The sequence below is a fragment of the Mustela lutreola genome, chromosome 7, assembly GCF_030435805.1.
Source record: "Mustela lutreola isolate mMusLut2 chromosome 7, mMusLut2.pri, whole genome shotgun sequence".
Taxonomy (NCBI): domain Eukaryota; kingdom Metazoa; phylum Chordata; class Mammalia; order Carnivora; family Mustelidae; genus Mustela; species Mustela lutreola.
Window position 1 is genome coordinate 62,765,311 of NC_081296.1, and position 19,081 is coordinate 62,784,391.

Sequence of the window (19,081 nt, forward strand, 5' to 3'; positions counted from 1 at the left end):
AGATCTGTTTGATTTTCAAGGGAAAAAAAATCTCCCTTCCCCACACAATGGTATTTTTTTTCTTGTTTTATATGTGACTTGGAGATCACATTTGAGACATGAAAAGCAGTCCCAATTTTAGCTCTCACATGAAGATATTAAAATTGCTGATTCCCTATGCAAATATAAAGACTATAATCAGTGTTCCATATTTTGGGTTTATAAAAATACTAAAATTTCAGGCAATGAACACTTATTAAGCACTGACTATGTTTGTGTGTCTGGCATTGTGGTAGTGACAAAATGTTAAACATGTAAGTCATTGTCATAGATTTAAAGAACTTTATCATCTGAAGAAGTCCTAGCAGTCATACCCTAATTTATATAGAGACACATATGTTTATTCAAGTGTGTGCATATGAATATGTATGTTCATATATTTCTCCACAAAAAAACAGTATATATTGAAGGAAGTGGAGAATAACTTTAAGGCAAAATAAAAGTTGGTCAGTAGAAAACAAGCCAAATAATAGGTACATCTGTTATAACTAATATATGGTGACTTAGGATATCAGAGCAAAAGCCACATAAAAGGGACCCAATTAAAAGGGGAAAGAAACTGGCTGTACTTAAGTAGTTAGTTTAGCAAACACCAATAGTTCAAATATTTGTGTGCCTATACTGGGTGATATGAAGTATATAGAAATGAATATTATAAACCATCTCTTCATCATGTTTATGAGTAAGTGGGGGTAGAGTAGGTACATAAAGCCATAGGATACCATACAGAAAACTCATTAGACAAAGAAAAAGCTAAAGAAGTATCAGGAGGACTTCTTCCAATTTAAGAAATAAAAGAACATGGAATGGATAAGTTAGAATTTGAGCTCACAACAGGAACGGAAGGTTTCAAAAGAGTGGTTGGTTTCATATTTTCATGTGGGACACACTTAGGAGCAATAATTTGTTCTCAGGAACTTTAAAGATAGACCCCTTATCTTCAAGTTATATTTTCAATACCTGCTCCCTGTTTTCACTTGAGTTTTATATGTGGTTTGGAGATCACATCTGAGACATGAAAAACAGTCCCAATTTTAGCTTCCACAAAAAGATATTAAAAATGGCTGATTTCATATGCAAATGGGTAGGGTGGCTGACATAGACAAAGAAATAGTTAAATCTCACCCTATCCTGTGCTATTTCTGCGTAAAAGTCTCACAAAGGTTTAAGGTAGGAGATGACAGTTTACATACATTCAGAAAATAGGAATTAATTTATCCTGGCAAGAATCTGGGAGTATATGCATAAGGATGAAAGATTAGAGAAAAATCATAGGTCAGGGTAAGAGAAAAGGTGGATCAATAAAGCCAAGTTAGGAGTACCTGGGTGGCTTATTCAGTTAAGCATCTGCCTTCAGCTCAGGTAATTTTCTCAGGGTCCTCGATGGAGCCCTGGTTGGGGTTTCCTGCTCAGCAGGAAATCTGCTTCTCCTTTTGTCCCCACCATCCCCCCCCCAGCTTATACATGAGTACTCTTTCTCAAATAAATAAATAAAATCTTTAAAAAATAATAAAATTAAAGCCAGGTTAGAATTTTCAAGCTTTGTTCTTGAGAGAGTAAAGAACATTTATTTTTATTCTAATTTTTTCCCCCCAAGCAATAGGAAGGAATGATCAGATGGTTTGGATAGACCAGTAAAGGGAAAAACTAGAGTTTGAGAGATCATGCAGGAGTCTAGTCAATAGTCCAAGAGGTGGGGAAAAAAAAAGTTCTGATAAAGCAAATGAAATCGAGATGAATTCACGATAGACTAGAGTTGGAATACTAATTTAGCATTTCAGTTAGGACACTTTCATAGTGAAAAGTTTATTTAATTGAAGATTAAGATTTTAGCTCGGATAACTAGGGAAATGACAATATCATTGACAGTATGTGAAAATATGGGTGAGAGCTTTTGCTTTAGAGTTTGGTAGTGGAATAGATGATAAAAACTTATTTTTAGAATGCTAAGTTGGAAGTTCAGACATCTTTTGCAATAGTATGTCCAGCAGGGAATGGCAAATTTGAAACTATAGTTTAGAGGAATGTTTTCATTTATCCTCTAGCAGCAATTATTTAAAAAATATATAGAAAGAAAACAAAGAATGGAAAGATTCATTATATCTATTGTATGAAAAGAAGACAAATTTGAGGAGAAAACAGGTTCAGTTTCACAGTAGTTTATATAAGAGGAATATTCAAGATGAAATAGATAAATAGTGTTGAATGTTCTAAAAAAATGCAATCGAGAAAAGGTCATTATATTTGCTGGCCAGATGGTAAGAAGTGAACAGTTGAATATTAAGCTATAAGTTTTTAGCTTAACAGATGTATACAGAACATTTCATCAAGAAGCAATAGAATACAAATTCTTCTTAAGTACATGTGTAACATGCTCCAGGATAAATGATATGTTAGGTCACAAAACAAGTCCTGGAAGTTTGAAATCCTATCAAGCATCTTTTCAACCACAGTGGTATGAAATTAGACAGCCATTACAAGAAGAAAACTAGAAAATTCACAAATATGTAGAAATTAAACAGCTACCAAATAACCAATGAATGGGTCAAAGAAGAAATTAAAACCAAAAAAATTTTGAGACAAATAAAAATGGAAATACAACATACCAATACTTGTATAAGCAGCAGCAAAAGCAGTTCTAAGAGGAAAGTTCATAGTGATAAACACTTACATGAAGAAACAAGAAAAATCTCAACCACCATGACCAGGTAGATTTATTCCCAGCATATAAGCAAAGTTCAACATGAACAAATCAAGCAAGGTGATATGACACATTAACAAAACCAAGATAAAAATTATGATCAGGGAGGGTACAAAATGACCGTGTAGAAGACCCTGTACTCACCTCCTCCACAAACTGAATCTATACCTATTTATGGAGCAATTCCTCCTAAAGAAAATTTGAGGACTTACTGAACAGCTCCTATGTAACAAAAGACTAAGAGACCACATAGAGAAAAAGAGAGATGGAGACATGATAACTAAGGGTACCCCCCCCCCTCAGTACTACAAATTGCAGTAGGGAGGGATGGTATGGAGATATTGTGAACAGATTCTTCTGCCTTGGGACACTAAAAAAAAAAAAAAAAAAAAAAAAAAAAAAAAAAAAAAAAAAAAATGCAGCACTGTTGTTTCAAAGAGCAACCAAAGTATAAAGAAACTAGATCCTAGAATCCTTTTAGATATTCCAAACTGCTAGAACCCTCTCTAGGTCAGAGGGCCTGACAAATGTCATGGCTTACATTCCCCTTCCCCTATGATAATCCAGAGAGAAGAGGAGTCCAGGGGCCATAGCTGGTCTCCGGCCTCAGTGAGACCTAGACTCCCAACCCATATGAGCAGACCCACCGAGGCAGGCCCAGGATGGTGAATACTTCTGGCAATACCCACCATAGCTCCAGCCATCTTACCAAAATAACATAGATGCAAAGCATCCTGGAATACTCTAGGGCCATCCCTGGTAGAGAGTGATCAAAGATCACCCACGTGCACTTGGCTTTGGATGACATGCTAGGGCACTTCTAAAGAGCGAGGGCTGGGAATATCCTGGCCCATGCCCACTTCAGCTTCAGGCATCTTGCCAAAGCAGCCCCTGCACAAGATGCCCAGGACCTCTCCCCCTCCCCATGCCAGCTAGCCAAAGTTATCAGGCACATCCAATCTACACAGAGGATGACCATACACAAGACCATTACTTCAAGTTCAGGTGAAGGACCAGTCCCACCTAATTTACAGAAAAAATAACGAGGAGATAGAAATATGCTCCAAAGGAAAGAATAAGACAACACCTCAGAAAAAAGAACTAAATGAAATGGAGATAAGCAATCTACCTAATAAAGGATTCAAAGTAATGGTCCTAAAGATGCTCACTGGACTGAATAGAAGAGTGGACAAACTCAGAACTTCAATGGAGAGAGAAAATATCTAAAAAGAGTTGGATGATACAATTAAAAATGAAAAAATATGTATACTAGATGGAATCAACAGATTCGAGGATGCAGAAAAATAAACCTATGATCTTAAAGACAGGGTATTGGAAAGTACCAAAGCAGCACAGCAAAAAGTAAAGAATATAAAAACTGAAAATAGGTTAAGGGATCTTTTGCACAACATCAAGCAAATAAACATTCACATTATAGGGGTTTCAGAAGGGAGAGAGAAAGGGGCAGAAAACTTGTATGAGGGGCATCTGGGTGGCTCAGTGGGTTAAAACCTCTGCCTTTGACTCAGGTCATGATCTTAGGGTCCTGTGATTGAGCCCCGCATCAGGCTCTCTGCTCAGCAGGGTACTTGGTTGCCCCCCTCTCTCTGCTTCCCTCTCTGCCTACTTGTGATCCCTCTGTCAAATAAATTTAAAAAAAGAAAAAAAAAAAAAAGAAAACTTGTATGAAGGAATAATAGCTGAAAGCTGAAAAGTTCCCTACTGAGGGAAGGGAACAGACATTCAGGTTCAGAAAGCAGAGAGTTCCACACAAGATGAACTCAAAGAGGTCTGCACCACAACACATAATAATTAAAATACTGAAGAGAAAAGGTAAAGAATTTTTAAAAGAAACAAAAAAGAAGCAACTAGTTATGTCCAAGGAAAACCTCAGAAGTCTATCAGTTGATATTTTAGAAGGCAATTTTCAGGTCAGAAGAAAGGGGCATAATATATGCAAAGTGCTGAAGGGAAAACCAAAAAACCCAACCCTGCAACCAAGAATACACAGTAAAATTATCATTCAGTAATAAATGAGAAGTAATGAGTTTCTCAGAGAAACAAAAGTTAAAGGAGTCCATCATTACTAAACTGGCCTTACAGGAAAAAGGCCATGGAAAATTATGGAATGAAAATATCTCATGACTAAAAGCACACATACAATAATAATAGTAAAGCAATCACTTATAAAACTAGTATGAAGGTTAAAAGACAAAAGTAGTAATTTCAATTATATGTAAAAAATAAGGGGACTCACAAAATTAAAAAGATGTAAAATGTGACCACATATATAAAATATGAAGGTGGAATAAAAATGAAGATTTTTAGAATGTGTTTGGATTTAAGTGACCATCAAGTTATGTAGAATGCCATATTCTTAGGATGCTACATGTGAATCTCATGTTAACTACAAGTCAAAAGCCCGTAATATTCAAAAAATAAAGCTAAAATTTACACTAAAAATGTCATCAATACAAGAAAGAAAAGAAAGGAACAGACAAGAACTACAAAAACAACTGAAAAACAATTAACAAAATGGCAATGAGTATGTACCTATCAATAATGATTTTATTTTTATTTTGAGAGAAAGAGAGTGTCGGGAGGAGGAACAAAGGGAGAGGAAGGGAGAATCTTTAGCAGGCTTCACGCTCAGCATGGAGTCTGACATGAGGCTCTATTTCAGGACCCCAAGATCATGACCTGAGCCAAAATTAAGTCAGATGCTTAACCATCTGAGCCATCCAGGTGACCCTCAGTAATTTTTTAAACTTAAATTGTTTAAATGCTCTGATTCTAAGACCTAGGGTGACAGGACGGATAAGCCCATCTATATGCTGCTCACGAGAGACTCTGTTCAAACCTAAAGACATATATTTAGACTGAAAATGAAGGGATGGAAAGATATTCCATGCATGTGGAAACAAGGAAAAAAAAAGCTGGGGTAGCAATACTTACATCAGAGAAAATAGAATTTAAAACAAAGTAACAAGAGATAAACAAAGGCACTACATAGAGATAAAGGGATAAATCCAACAGGAGGATATAACAATTATAAATATCTAGACATCCAACATTGGGTTATCTAAATATATAAAGCAAAGATTAACAGACATAAAGGGAGAAATTGACAGTAATTTAGTAATTACTAAACATCCTACCAACATCAATGGATAAATCATCCAGGCAGAAAATCAATAAGAAAAGAGTATCTTTGAGTGACACATCAGACCAGCTGGATTTAATAGATACACACAAAGCAACCCATCCCAAAACAACAGAATACACATTCTTTTTAAGTACACATTAAACATTCTTAAGAGTAGATCTCATGCTAGTCAAAAATCAAGTCTCAATAAATTTATGACTGAAATCCTTTTAAGTATCTTTTCCAGCCAAAATAGTATGAAACTAGAAATCAATTACAAAATTAAAAAAAAAAAAAACCACCCAAACGGGAAAATACAAAAACACATGGAGGCTAAACAACATGCTACCAAAAAATCAATGGGTCAACAATGAAATCAAAGAGGAAATTAAAGGAAAAAACAACAACAACAGAAGACAAATTAAAATGAAAATACAATAGTCCAAAAATCTTTGACACAGCAAAAGTAATTCTGGGAAATTTATGGTGATAGAGTCCTACCTCAAAAAATAAGAAAAATCTCAAAAACTATAACCTTTCACCTAAAGGAATTGGAAAATGAAGAACAAACAAAGGCCAAAGTTAGTAAAAGAAAGAAAATAAAGATCATAGTGGAAATAAGTGAAATGGAGACTGAAGAAACAATAGGAAAAAAAAAAATCAAACCCAGAGTTGGTTCTTTGAAAAGATAAACAAAACCTTTAACCAGATTCATTAAGAAAAAAGAGAGAATCCAAAAATGGATAAATCAAAAATGGAAGTGGAGAAATAACAACCAACACCACAGAAATACAAAGGGATTTTTAAAGAACATTATGAAAAATGATGTACCAACAAATTGGGTGAACTACAAGAAATGGGTAAGTTCCTAGAAACACAAAATCTTCCAAACCTGAATGAGGAAAAAAAAAACCCAGAAAATCCAAACAGACCATTACTAATTACATAGTATCAGTAATTTAAAAACGTCTAACAAAACTGTAAAATTAGATGGATTTACAGGTATATTCTATGAAACATTTAAAGAAGAGTTGATTTCTCTTCTCAAATTATTGCAAAAAGAAAAAAAAAAGAAGAGAAAGGGAAGCTTCCACATACATTCTATGAGATCAGCATTACTTTGATACTAAAACCAGAGGATGAAACCATAAAAAAGAAAACTATAGACCAATATCCCTGAGAAACATAAATACAAAAATCCTCAACAAAGTATTAGCAAACTACACTCCATGATACATTAAAAGGATCATTTATAAGGATGAAATGGGATTTATTCCAGAGATGCAAGGATGGTTCAATGTTTGCAAATCAATCAATGTGATATGACACATTAACAAAATAAAAGATAAAAGTCATATCAATAGATGCAGAAAGAGCATTTGACAAAATTCAGTATGCAATTTATGATGGAAAAACTAGCAAAGTCAGTTTAGAGAGAACATACCTTAATGTAATAAAGGCCATATATGACAAAACCACAGCTAACATCATACTCAATAGTAAATCAGGGTTTTTTGTTTTTGTTTTTCTGTTTTTGCTAAGATCAGGAAGAAGACAAGGATATCCACTCTCAGCAGTTTTATTCAACATAGCACTGAAAGTACTAGCTGTAGCAAGCAGATAAGAAATAAAAGACATCCAAACTGGTAAGTAAGAAGTGAAAATGTCATTATTTACAGATCACATACTATACATGGAAAACCCTAGAGATTCTACCAAAATATTGCTAGAATGAATTCAGTACATTTTTAGAATACAAGTTAATATTCAAATATGTCATATTTCTATACACTAATAATAAAGTAGCAGAAAAAGAAATTAAGATAATAATTTCATTTGCAATTAAACCAAAAGCAACACAATACCTAGAAATAAATTTAACCAAGGAGGTGAGAGACTTGTACTCTGAAAACTATTAAACATTGGTGAAAGAAATCAAAGATGACACAAAAGGTAAGATATTCCATGCTCATGGATTGGAAGAATATTGTTAAGATGTTCATACCACCCAGAGCTATCTAGAGATTTAATGCGATTTCTATAAAAATACTAACAACATTTTTCACAGAACTAGAACAGATAATCCTAAAATGTGTATGGAACCACAAAAAACCTTTAATATCCAAAGCAATCCTGAGAAAGAAGAGCTAAAGCTGAAGGCATCACAAGTCCAGATTTCAAGATACTCTACAAAGCTACTGTAACGAAAACAGTATGGTGTCTCAATGGAACAGAATAGAGAAGCTAGAAGTAAGCCCATGCTTATATGGTCAATAATATATAACAAAGAATATAGAATGGGGAAAATGCAGGGTTTTTTTGTTTTTTAATAAATAATACTGGGAAAAGTCACTGCTACATGCAAAACAAAGATACTGTACCACTTTCTTACACTCTATACAAAAGTAAACTCAAAGTGGATTAAAGACCTAAATGTAAAGCCTGAAACCATAAAAGCACTAGAAGAAAAACAGGCACTAATCTGACAGCAGCTGGAACAACATTTTTCTAGGTGTGTTCTTCTTAGACAAAAGAATCCCAAACAAAAACTACTGAAACTATACCTTAATAAAAAATTTTTGCACAGCAAAGTTATCTATCCCCAAAATGAAAAGGCAACATGTTTAATGAAAGAAGATACTTAGAAATGATATATCTGATAGGGGTATAATATCCAAAATACATAAAAGAACTTACAAAACTCAGTATCAAAAAATAAACTAATTAAAAGTTGGGCAGAGGAACTGAATAGACGTTTTTCCAAATAAGACATACAGATGGCAACAGACACATGAAAAGTTGCTTGACATTGCTATTAGGAAATATAAATTAAAACCACAATGAGATATCACCTTACTCCTGTCAGAACAGCTAGTATCAAAAAAACAAGAAATAACAAGTGTTGGCCAGGATATGGAAATAAAGGAATCCCATGCTCTGTTAATAATGAAAATAACAGTCACTGGAAAGCAGTATGGAAGTTCCTCAAAAACTTAAAAAATACAAATATTATATAATCTAGTAATTCCACTACTGAGTATTTACCCAGAGTGAAAAGATCAATTTGAAAAGATATATGCACTCCTATGTATATAGCAGCATTACTCACCATACTCAAAATACTGAAGCAAACTAAATGCTTATTGGTAGATGAATAATGATGTGATATATACATGCTGGAATATTATGCATTCATAAAAAATATCAGTTTCCATTTGCAATACCATAGACAGACCTATACAGTATTATGCTAAGTGAAATAAGACAGAGAAACATATATACCATATGATTTCATTTATATGTGGAATCTAAAACAAAGCAAATGAACAAAGCAGAAACAGACCCATAAGTACAAAGGACAACCTAGTGACTCTCAGAGGGAAAGGGGATGTGGGGATGGGCAAAATGGACAAAGGTGAATAAGAGATATAGTCTTATGAAATGAGTAAGTCACAAAGATGGGAGGTACAGTACAGGGAATATACTCAATGATATTGTAATAGTGTTGTATGGTGACAGACAGTAGCTATACTTGTGGTGAGCATGGTATAACAGTTGTCAGACAATTATGTCATACATCTGAAATTAGTATAACATTTTGTGTCAACTGTACTTGAATAAAAGAAAAAGGATGCAAGCAATTCTGCTTTGCTTCTTTTCACTCAACCATGCCTTTAAGGAATTATAATCTTTCCTCTATTAATATTTAGATTCTGTACTAATGCTAACCAAACTATTCTTATGGATTCATTTAGCAAACATTATGCACTAATAAATCATATGATCATTTCAATAGATATAGAAAAACACTTGCAAATTCAACATTCATCTATGATAAAAACTCTCAACAGTGTGTGTGTATAGAGGAAACATACCTGAACATAATAAAGGCTATATATGCTAAGCCCACAGCTAACATCATACTCAATGGTAAAAGCTGAAAACTTTTTAAGATCAGGATCAGGACAAGGATGCCCAATCTGCCACTTTTATTCAACATAGTACTGCAGGTCATAGCCAGAGAATGAGAAAAGAAAAATAAATCCAAAGAATAGAGGAAGTGAAACTCTCACTATTGGCAGATGACATGATATTATACATAGAAAACCTCCCAAACTTTTATTTTTTTTTTTAAAGATTTTATTTATTTATTTGTAAGAGAGAGAGAGAGTGAAAGCGAGCACAGGCAGACAGAGTGGAAGGCAGAGTCAGAGGGAGAAGCAGGCTCCCTGCGGAGCAAGTAGCCTGATGTGGGACTCGATCCCAGGACGCTGGGATCATGACCTGAGCCGAAGGCAGCTGCTTAACCAACTGAGCCACCCAGGCGTCCCCCTCCCAAACTTTTAGAACTAAATAACAAATTGAGTAAAGTTGCAGAACACCAAATCAAAATACAAAATCTGTTCTATTTCTATACACAGATAATCTAACAAAGAATTTAAGAAAAAAATTTCACTTACAAATTCATTAAAAAAGAATAAAATATCTCAGGATAATTTAACCAATGAGGTGAAAGACCTGTACACTGAAAACTATAAGACACTGATGAAAAAAATGAAAAAAAAAAGACACAAAAAATGAAGAAGACACAAATAAATGGAAAGGTATTTTGTGCTCATGTATTGGAATAATATAGCCAATGAGGTGAAAGACCTGTACACTGAAAACTATAAGAAACTGATGAAAAAAATGGAAAAAAAAAAAAAAGAAGACAACAAGACAACACAAATAAATGGAAAGGTATTTTGTGCTCTTATATTGGAAGAGTTAATGTTAAAATGTCTATACTACACTAAACAATATACAGATTCAGGGCAATTGCTATGAAAATTACAATGGCATATCTCACAGATAAAGAATAAACAATCCTAAAATTTGTATGGAATCACAAAAGACCCTGAAGAGCCAAAGCAGTCTTGAGAGAAGAACAGAGCAGGAGATATCACGTTTCCTTTTTTTCAAACAATAATACAAAGCTATAGTAATCAAAGCAGTATGGTATTAGTGTATAAACAGACACATTCCAATGGAACAGAACAGAGTCCAAAAATAAACCTGTGCATTTATAGCCAATTTATGACAAAAGAATTAAGGATATACAATGAGGAAATAATAGTCTCTTCAATAAATGATCCTGGGAAAACTGGCCAGCTACATGCAAAGGTATAGAACTGGACCGATATCTTTCACCATACCCCAAATTAACCCAAATGTATCAAAGATTTGAAAATAATAGCTGAAACCATAATATTCCTAGAATAAAACTAGGTGGTAAGCTAACATCTTGACATCAGTCTTGGTGATGATTTTTTTAATTTGACACCCAAAAGAAAAGTCATTAAAAAAACCTAAACATGTGGGACTACATCAAACTACAAAGCTTCTATACCAGAAAAGATACCATCAGCGAGACAAAAAAGCAACTTAGGAAATGGGATTTGCAAATCATATATCTGATAAGGGGTGAATATCCAAAATATATAAACTCATACAACTCAAAAGCAAAACAAAAAAATCCTCACAACCTGATTAAAAAATAGAGGGTCTCAATAGACATTTTTCAAAAAAAGACCTACAGATAGCTGACAGATGCATGAAAAGATGCCCAGCATCAGTTATCAGGTAGATGTCAATTAAAACTGCAATGAGGGGCGCCTTGGTGGCTCAGTGGGTTAAAGCCTCTGCCTTGGCTCAGGTCATGATCCCAGGGTCTTGGGATCGAGCCTCACATCGGGCTCTCTGCTCAGCGGAGAGCCGGCTTCCCGCCCCCCTCTCTCTGCCTGCCTCTCTGCCTGCTTGTGATCTCTATCTGTCAAATAAATAAATTAAAAAAAAAAAAACTACAATGAGATATCCCCTCACCTGTTAGAGTTGCTATTATCAAAAAGACAAGAGATAAGTGTTGGCAAGAATGAGGACAAAAGGCAACACTTGTGCACTTTTGGTAAACGGATGCAACTACTTTGGAAAATATCATGAAAATAAATTAGAAATCAAATTACCACTTGATCCAGAAATTCCACTCAAGGATATTTATCCAAAGAAAATGAAAAACAGTAACCTTGTATTTATTGCAATATTCTTTACAACAGCCAAGATATAAAAACAAACTAAGTGTCCATCACTGGATAAACAGATAAAGTAAGTAGGGTATATACAAAAATAACTTGTTTAGCCATAGAAGGAAATCTTGTCATTTACAACAACATAGATAGATCTTGCAGACAGTATGTTAAGTATAACAAACAAAACAAACACCATACTCATAGGTCAGAATAGCCTGGTGGTTGCCAGAAGCGGGGGGTATGATGGGCCAAATGGGTGAAGGAGGTCAATATATACAAATATGGTGAATAACTTAATACATTTGAAAAATTAGATAAAATGAACACATCTTATGAAAAACTTGTTATCAAAATGGACATAAGAAGGAATGGAAAAACTGCATAGTTCTGTATTTTTTAAAGAAATTGATAAAATCTTTCCAGAAGAAAAGCTTCTGACTCAAATATCTTCACAGGTAAAGTATTCCAAATATCAGAAGAAAAAAAAAAATAGCACCAATCAAATCCAATGCTTCCAATGGTAGAAGAATAGGAATACTTTCTAATTAATTTTAGAAGAATAGTATAAATCCATTGAACCAAAACCTGATAAGAACATTTGGCCCCAGTATTATGGGACAAACTTTTTTTTTTTTTTTTTTTTTTTTTTTAACGCAGACAGAAATATCTTAAGTTATTTAGTAAACTCAATCCAGTTCCCTATATGAAAAAGGATGGCACATCAAGTTGGGCTTATTCTAGGAATTCCAGGATGGATTAACATTAAAAAAAAAATAACTGAGGGGCACCTGGGTGGCTCAGTGGGTTAAAGCCTCTGCCTTTGGCTCAGGTCATGATCCCAGGGTCCTGGGATCGAGTCCCACATTGGGCTCTCTGCTCAGCAGGGAGCCTGCCTCCTCCTCTCTCTCTCTGCCTGTCTCTCTGCCTACTTGTCTGTCAAATAAATGAACAAAATATTTTTAAAAATTAACTTATTATGTTAAAATATTACAGGAAAAAAAGCTTATGAATTTCAATAGATCCAGAAAGTATGTGAAAAAATGTAATGCCCTTTTATGACTTAAATACACACATGCATACACAAACCAACTCAGCAAATGGAAGAATCAAAAGAAACTTCTTTAATCAGATAAAAGGCATTTACAATTTTTTAAATAAAAATCCCAAACTAGAGCAACATTTTGCTTCTATGAAGTACTAAGGTCATAGCTAATGCAGTGCCAAGAAATAGAAATTAAACAGATATGGAGGTTGCACCTTTCTAGTTATAAGTTCTGGGGCATAATACAATACAGTATTGTATAGTTGAATGTTGCTGAGAGAGCAGATCTGAGTGTTATCACTACAAACAAAGAGATCTAATTCTGTAAGAGGATAGACATGTTAACCCTACTGTGGCAGTCATTCTGGAACATAAAAGGGTATTGAATTATGTTATACACCTTGAACTTACACAATGTTATATATCAATTATATCTCAAACCTGGAAAAAAAAGAAAGGCATATGGAATGGAAAAGTAAAAATAAACGTAATTATTCAACAGAACACTAGTGCTCCTGAAAACTCCAAAAAAGAATCTATATTGCTGCTATGAACATTGGGGTACAGATGGCCCTTCTTTTCACTACATCTGTATCTTTGGGGTAAATACCCAGTAGTGCAATTGCAGGGTCATAGGGTAGCTCTACTTTTAATTTCTTAAGGAATCAAATGTAGTGAAAAGAAGGGTCATCTGTACCCCAATGTTCATAGTAGCAATGGCCACAGTCGCCAAACTGTGGAAAGAACCAAGATGCCCTTCAAGGGATGAATGGATAAGATATGGTCCATATATACCATGGAGTATTACACCTCCATCAGAAAGGATGAATACCCAACTTTTGTATCACCATGGATGGGACTGGAGGAGATTTTGCTGAGTGAAATAAGCCAAGCAGAGAGTCAATTATCATATGGTTTCACTTACTTGAGGAGCGTAAGGAATAACATGGAGGACACTAGGAGATGGAAAGGAGAAGTGCATTGGGGGAAATCGGAGGGGGAGATGAAGCATGAGAGACTGTGAACTCTGAGAAACAAACTGAGGGTTTTGGAGGGGAGAGTAGTGGGGGTTGGGTGAGCCTCGTGGTGGGTATTATGGAGGGCCTGTATTGCATGGAGCACTGGGTATGGTACATAAACAATGAATCTTGGAACACTGAAAAAAAAATCTACAAAATCCAATGGAAGGTGAATTTAGCAAAATCCCTGGCTACAAGGTTAATCAATAAATATAAATTGTGTTCTTATACACTTGCAACAGGCATTTAGAAAATGAAAATTAATACCATTTATAAGAACATAAATTCAAATACTAGGAATAAATCTCACAAAAAGTATTCAAGTTGTCTGCACTGAGAACTGTACAGCATTACTGAGAGAAAATAAGGCTAAAATAAATGGGATATAGTGCATTTATAGATTGAGGTTGTATGTTGGGAAACTGCTATCCAAAGTCTTAGAAAATTTTGTGAATACTGACAAGCAGATTCTAATATTTTTATGGAAACAAACACAATAACCAAAATAATCTCAAAGAACATATCTACAGGAGTTACACTAATAGCTATAAGACTTGTAAATCTATAGTGTATTAGCAATATATTACTGGTACAAGAACAAATAGACCAATAGAACAGGGGAGTCTGGAAATAGACCCACAAATATCTAAGCACTTAATTGATGAAAGTTACTGCCAGGAAAAAAAAAAAAAAAGTTCTAAACCAAGGTCACCAAAATTACCATTGTCTTAACTACTAATGTAGATAATCACTTTGAGTGATAGGGTTACACCATTTTACAGATAAAAATGTATATATAAATTTTAACTCTTTTAAAGATAAGTCTTCTATTTTCCTAAATATTGAAAAGATTTCAATCTTCTCAAAACTAAAATAAACTTTGGCATGTTTTTCAATTTTCATTTAATAAATTACCGTTTTATCACATTACTTAATTATATGTTAAGTGAGATTTACCAGCATGTTAAAACAACTATAAGGAGATTATAGACCTGACATAATACCTAGTTTAATTTCTAGGACATTGCAAGATCTTATTCTATAAATGTCTACTTTCAGATTTGAACTTCAAAGTGTTAGACTTATTTACCTCCAGGGAATGTCTAAGAGGTCAAATCTTCCTAAATATATGGTTTTCACACATAACACCATCTTGACAACATCTGGACTTCACAGAAACCACAGGGTAAAGAATAATCCTCAAGACCTTAAACAACCACATTCCTATCAGAGTAAAATGATTTTCTAAGAAAATGCTTGATTTTTCTATAGCTACAACTAATATAAATATATCTAAGTCCTGTTCCTAATGTAGCTCTCTGATCTTTGTATACTTTTGGGAGAAGGTCAGGCAACATTCTCTCTGATGATTCAAAAACCTGCTTTTACCCAGAGACAAAATGTCAAGGAGAATTTGATAGGCGGACCAAAGAGACAACCTTTTGATAGCATGTAGAGGTTGCTGAATATCAATGGGAATTTAGCAAGTGGAACAGGATTCTTTCCAGTTGATATTTGCAAATAGCATCTTTCTCAATCTTCTTATTGCTTCACAGTAAAGCTAAATTTGAAAGTTCATCAGCCAGTAAAACAGAGTATAGATTATTATAAGGCAGGGACAAGAAAATAAAGCTTGTACAGTAAAGAAAAATCAATTATTAAAACATGAAAAATCAATATGATCCGGATATTGAAAAACCCAATCTTATTAAGTAAATCCCAGAGCAAGTTTGCCGTCAGATTTTGTTGGGCAATTCTAGAAGCAGCTTCCCACTTCTGCGTCGCCTTGACCTACACTGAAGTTACAAGCTTGCAACATAAGGGAAGCTTGGGCCATGTCTGCAGGTTTGATGTGGGCTTTAGCATTTCCCCACTGTGGCAGGTAATTCTCTGCTTGCCAGGGAAGTCACTGGAGACATGTCAGGGCAAAGGACTGACTCAACAGGTTTGCAGACACCAAGGGCAGGATTTTCTGTTCAGAGTGAATCGAAACTTGATAAAAAGCTCCTCACAAGGCAAACGTTTGATGATGGTAACTGAACTTGAAACTGACACTGGGCAATGGGTGTCAAAAGGACCCTTGTGCTTTCATTGGTGCTTCCGAGCCACACATTACCTGCCAACTCAGTTAGGATCTGGGGATTCAGGCAGGAGCCTCAATTTGAGCTCTTGGTCTACCACTTATTATAGCACCTTAGGGGAGCCACGTTCCCCTCTGCCTTGGTTTTCTTCAATCCAAAAATCAAGATAAAAACACCAGACATAATTATCTTGTGGGATTGTTCTGAGACAAAAAGGACAAAGATCTGGGAGCGCTGGTGGCTCCAGGCTTCTTTGTAAATACTGTGCATGCTTTAAAGTATCAGAGTGCTGTAGGAACAGGTTTTGGGAGTGGGGGTGGGTTGGGAGGGGTGAGAAGAACAAAACAGCTGAGTTTAAGTCCTGATATAATTACTAAATAATACTCTGGATCAGACGGCATGATGGGTGTTTAGGATGCAAATATGAAAAAATAAATCACTAGGGCTTCCTTACAATTAAAATGTGGACTAGATAATATCCAGTAACACCCAGAGCCACTTCACGCAAGTGTATGATACACTTCTGACCTCTTGTGCCGGGTTGAGCTGTGAGGTGTGTTTTAAACAATAAAAAAATATGGATAAAAGGTATACCATCTATGCAAAAAAGTTTGGTTTCAGCATGTAAGTTGCCCAGCTCTCCGTCAATGCTTTTCACATTGTTCAAGGACGTAGTCACCCCTCAAAAGAGCCCCAGTGTACAAGTAGGTTGAACAAGGAATGCATTTTTTTGTTTTACATGCCCTGAATAATTTTTTTTCCCTGCAGAATCATCAAGCTTATCTTTCCCGATAAAACAATGAGATTTGTTTTTTCATAAAGCTACACTTGCTCCGTATAAAGAACTGGATTTCATTCTGAGTTTATATTCTTCCTAGCTTCTTATGCTGTGATAAATTATTCTTTTATGAAATGATTATGATGCTCTCAGAGGTAGAATTCCAAAACATGAAGTTACATGAATACAGTGAGAATGTACCACATGACTGCTATGCTTTGGGGAAAAATAATCCTAAAAATTGCAAGAGTATGCCTTCAAAAGATTTGTTCATCAAGCCTTATGTCCTAGCACATCAGACCTTCTATATGACAGCACACATCAAGTTTTGGATTTCACGCTGGGAACCAAGTCATAATGGCTTTGCATGACCTTTGGAATATTATGACTGGTCTCTGAATGTGCCACTGATATAGTCTCATATGGATGGATGAAGTTCCTGGATGAGGTGTGCTAAGCAGCTCCCTTCACCACGTGAGACATTCAAGGCCATACTACAATTTACCGTGCTCAGACATTACCCAGGTAGGTGAAGTGGTGGGAAAACTTGTCTATGATTCTTGTCCTCAGTGAAATTTTTCTGATCTAACACCAACCAGTCTAGGACTCAAGCCTGTTTGAAAGAAGATTCGGGAGACTCAGTTTCTCAAAAAATAAATTCTAGAACTGACATCAAAGACAGACATGAGTGGGCTGGAATGGAGAGAGGGAATGAGGGGAATGCTGAAATTGTCAAACCAGGTACAAGTGGGCATTTGCCTATTCAGATTGACGAAGGTCTCCTTGGAACCCCGCTGTGACTTTGCAGTGCTAATTCCTTGTATTGTATTTTTCCTTCAGATACCTTTCCAGTGGAGCTCACAAAAAACCAAAAAACAAAATACAACGGCCTCCAACATACTAAACAGCTGTCTCCGAGATCAGAAAGCATCAGAAAAGACCCTAAAGAGTTGTGTAATCCCAAAGGAAGATCTTGTTTAAATGGAGAAGTGCTTGCAGCAGAAACCTTGGAAATTTCAGGGAGTGGAATTTTATTGTCAGAACTTTCAATGAAAGTGCAGCCACAGATCCTGGGAGTGTTAAATAAAAATTACCAACAAGCTGTCTTACCTGTGTGCACTCCATTGAAAGGAAGGGCAAACGTGAGCAAGTCGTGCTTGTACATCAGTCAAAACTCTGACAGCTACCCTGTGAAGTCTGACGAGCTGCCATGTGCTCGACTACCTAAGATACTCTTAACTGAACCATAAAAAGACAAATAAATTAGTAATTGTATCTCTCCTGTCAATGTCCTTTTGCGTGAACTTCTCAAGCTGTTGGTTAACATTGTCTGGAATGATTTATCAATATATTCTTAGCTTTCTTAGAAAAGACAGATGCACTTGATTTTTTCCCCCCAAATTGTTTTTCGAATTGATTTAAGAAAATGATACAGATATTGCCAGTTTCTGGACCTGTCCTTTTATTCCCTGTTCTGCCTCCTCCCATTAGGAAATCAAACCAATAAGATTAACATAATCTTTCTTGGAATTGACTGTTCTTTTTAAATAGATCCCATGATAGACATGTGTAAAAATCAATAACAGGCTCCTCATTTGTCAAAGCTAATGACTAAACTCATTTTGAAGTTCAATAGTGGTTACTGAAGAGTGGCCACACATTATATATCTAATCCTGTAGGTCTCTTCACTTACTCTGCAGAAAAACAGAACAAGGAGGCTTTGTTGCTTGAGGCACAATATAAAAGCCTGGGTCTCCATTTTATTTGTACGTATTCATTTTCCCTCCAAAGTATGACGATTTCTCAGATGTCCAGGCTAAAATGTTAAAGGCAGTAAGATGAAGAATGAGTTCTTGTAACAATTTCTAATACCTTTCCTCCACTACCTTTTTTAAAAAATCAAGTATTTTTGTAAGCTGCTTCAATTATATCCTTAACTCCTTGAGGTTATGGGCCATGTCTTACATATTTTTAATATCCCCAGAGAGACTAATATAGCGATTGTGTCATAGGTTAGCACAAAATAAAGATTTTGTTGAATTAAACAGAATTAAATTATCCAATATCTTGGTCCACAGCATAGCTACTATCTTAGGCCAGACATTCCTATCCAGAGCAAAATACAAAAGATAGAGCTTTCCAGAAGGCTCTTCTTTGACAGATGCCCCTCATCACAGGTTGGTTTAAAAGTCAGGTTTCCTTCAGAGGTG

General features: G+C 35.2%; 1 long non-coding RNA gene across 1 annotated transcript; it reads left to right on the plus strand.

Moving 5' to 3' along the window:
• The first annotated feature begins 5,533 nt into the window (after positions 1-5,533).
• Positions 5,534-17,972, plus strand: LOC131836083 (uncharacterized). The gene is made up of 2 exons (XR_009355502.1): positions 5,534-7,531; positions 17,711-17,972. It is a non-coding gene; the product is annotated as an uncharacterized LOC131836083 (long non-coding RNA).
• The last annotated feature ends 1,109 nt before the right edge of the window (positions 17,973-19,081 follow it).